A 2,998-nucleotide genomic window follows, 5' to 3' on the forward strand; every position below is an offset into this window, starting at 1 on the left:
GCTGGGGCTTGACGTCGAGGGGACCGACTGTGGCAGGAGCCGGGTTCAATCCGAGGGCCCGAAGCCAGGGCAAAGCCCATGTCCCTTCAGGAATCGGAACTGGACATTTCCCAGGCCATGTAGGAAAGGAAATCCTCCCCTCCTCGGAGTTTTTATTCAACACATGCCAGGAATGATTCTTCACATGTGAGGCAGTCCTGGGTGTGAATTAAGAACTCTGCTCCTGAAACCAAGATAGGGAATTGGCACTTTGAGGGGCCAAGAGGAAATGAGTTCCCATGAGACCCTTGTGCTGGGATCGGAGCACCGCCAGAGGCCGGAGTGAGCTCGCTGGAGCCCTGGGATGGGGCCACAGCTCTGTCCCTGGGGGCATGTGACAGGCCACAGCACTGTCCCCGGGGGCATGTGACAGGCCAGGCCACAGCTCTGTCCCTGGGGGCATGTGACAGGCCGCAGCTCTATCCCCGGGGGCACGTGACAGACCAAAGCAGAGAGGTCAGTCCCATCAGGCAAGCAAACACACTTCGAGCGAACACACTGGATTGCAAAGGGAAGGGAGTCTTTGTGATGCAGAGAAGAAACTCCGAGGCGGCCGCCTGCACTGTTGTCACAGAGAATGCGCGGGAGCGTCGACAGTTGACAGGGCCGCCTGCGTGTGCAGCCAGCAGGCTCCTGTTGTGATTCCAGGTTCGTCCCTGCCGTCCCGTCTGGCTGCACTGCCCCCGGGCTCCTGGAAACGGCTACTGTACGTGTGATCTCTTCCCCAGAGAGTGGGGAGTGTCGTATTTTTCTCTCGGCTTCAGGGTGCCGGGTGAAAGCGGCCATCTGCCCGCTTCGGGAGGGTGCGGCTGCCGCGGGAGCTCCCTCGTCTCGGGCGTGGAGAGGCATGTTTCCCCTCCCGTGTCCGTCTCCACTGGGAGCCAGCCCTCCCTAGCCCTGTCACCCCCACGCACGTCACCGCGCCGGCCTTCCCAGTCCCCAGGCCACGGCTTGTTCAGGGAACGCCGGGCATGGCGTTGGGATTGTCCATCCTACAGAGAGTGTGACCGTGGCCCATATGGAACATAACGTCCACCCCGAGGCCACAACTGGGGCCGTTGACAAACAGCCGCCCTAGACAGTGTGACGGCGCTGGTCCCAGAGGTCAGCAAGGCAGGACGGAGGCTAACTGTCAGGAGGACATAGCAGGAAGGCGCAGGATATGCCTCTGTGAGCATGTTCCCAAGGATCTGTGAACAAGAACGCCCTGGCTTGGAGAGCCAGGTGACATTTATCCTATTTTCTAAATGCCTTCAGTGTAGGGGCTCTTCAGAGGGTCCGGAAAGAGTCACTGGAGGCGGAGAAAACATTTACAGGTCACTCCCCTTCCCCATACAAGAGACTCTTCCTTTCATTTTTTTTCTAATTTGTTTTTTGAGAGGCAGAGAGCACAAACAGGAGAGGGGCAGAGAGAGAGGGAGACACGGGATCCAAAGCAGGCTCCAGGCACACAGCCTGACGCAGGGCTCGAACCCACAAATCATGAGATCATGACCTGACCCAAAGTCAGACGCTTAACCGACTGAGCCACAAAGGGGCCTTGCTATAGGAGAGACTCAGTTCTCATAGGCCAGGGACCTGCAGGCCCACAGAGACTGAACTGTGCCCACGCACTGAGCATGTGCTCGCTGCAAGGCCCTGTAACAGGTGCCTAAATATCCTGCCCAAAAGAAGCCTCACAGAGACCCTGTGAGGCAGGTACCATCGCCACGTGCCGGGTAAAGAAACTAAGACATCCAGACAGCAAGTACTTCTTACAGAGAATCCCGTGGCTGGTAAGCAGGGGAGTCAGAATGTCACTCCAGCCTGGGCTCTCGCTCCTTCCGGATGCAAACATTCCCCCACTTCCTAAACATAGCTTGGGGGGTGGGGGGAAGCCTTCTAGTTTATCCAAGCCTCAGTTTCCTCTCTATAAAATGGGAGCCACTGTCCCTACTTACAGCGTTCCCAGGTTTGAATATGACAACCATGAAGTAGTGCCTGGCATAGATGACTGGAAAATAGAAGGCTTTTACTTAATGGTGACGATTTAGGTGACTGTTTTTAGGCTAGAAATTACCACGAGCTCATTATCTGCCTCCACCCACCCTCACCAAAATCTCATCTCCCTGGCAGCCCGTCTCCACGAAGGCGAGTTACGTGGGCCTTTCCCCTCCCCCTGCCCGCTGGCAGACATGAGGGTCCCCCAGACCCAGCCGTGGACCTGCCTTCTATTACCTCTGAAGCGTCGAGGTCTGGTGACCGGGGCAGACGGGGGCCCTGAGCAGGGCTCCCCGGTCGTGTGGCAGCACTCACTGCCAGGAGCATGGGCCAGGGTCTGCGGGGCGGGGGGCCAGGTTGCACTCACGTCAGCAGCGCCCGGGGTGCAGGGGGTTGGGGGCCCTGGCACCGGCTCGCCTGGCAGACGCCCCCCGTGTTTGTCCTCGGCTCTGAATCAGGAAAGCCTGTTGGTTCCAAGGACCGTGCTCATTCATCAGGATGCTGCCAGAGGCTGCAGACCGCCCCCTTCCGTGAGTGCCCTGACTGTCCCCTCCAACAACCAGCTCCCAGGCACCTGCTGTGGCCTTGCACCTGGGAAGCCCGGGGCTGCTGTGAAACCTGCTGATGACTTTTTTTTTTAATGAGCCTTCTAATTGATCTCAATTTTTAAATGGCAAAATGGGGGCACTCAGGTGCCTCAGTCATTAAGTGTCCAAGTCTGGATTTCAGCTTAGGTACATGATCTCTGGCTCATGGGATCAAGCCTGCATCAGGCTCTGTGCTGACAGCATGGAGCCTGCTTGGGATTCTCTCTCTCCCTTTCTCTCTGCCCCTCCCCTGCTCATGCTCTGTCTCTCCAAAATAAGTAAACTGAATGTCTTTTTATATTTTTAATGACAAAATGAAGACTGGGTTCTCCTGGAAGGCATTCTGCCGCTGGTCTGATTTTGCCCCCAGGGCCAGTGACCACCCGTGTGTT

Source organism: Suricata suricatta, chromosome 11 (assembly GCF_006229205.1).
Source record: "Suricata suricatta isolate VVHF042 chromosome 11, meerkat_22Aug2017_6uvM2_HiC, whole genome shotgun sequence".
NCBI lineage: Eukaryota > Metazoa > Chordata > Mammalia > Carnivora > Herpestidae > Suricata > Suricata suricatta.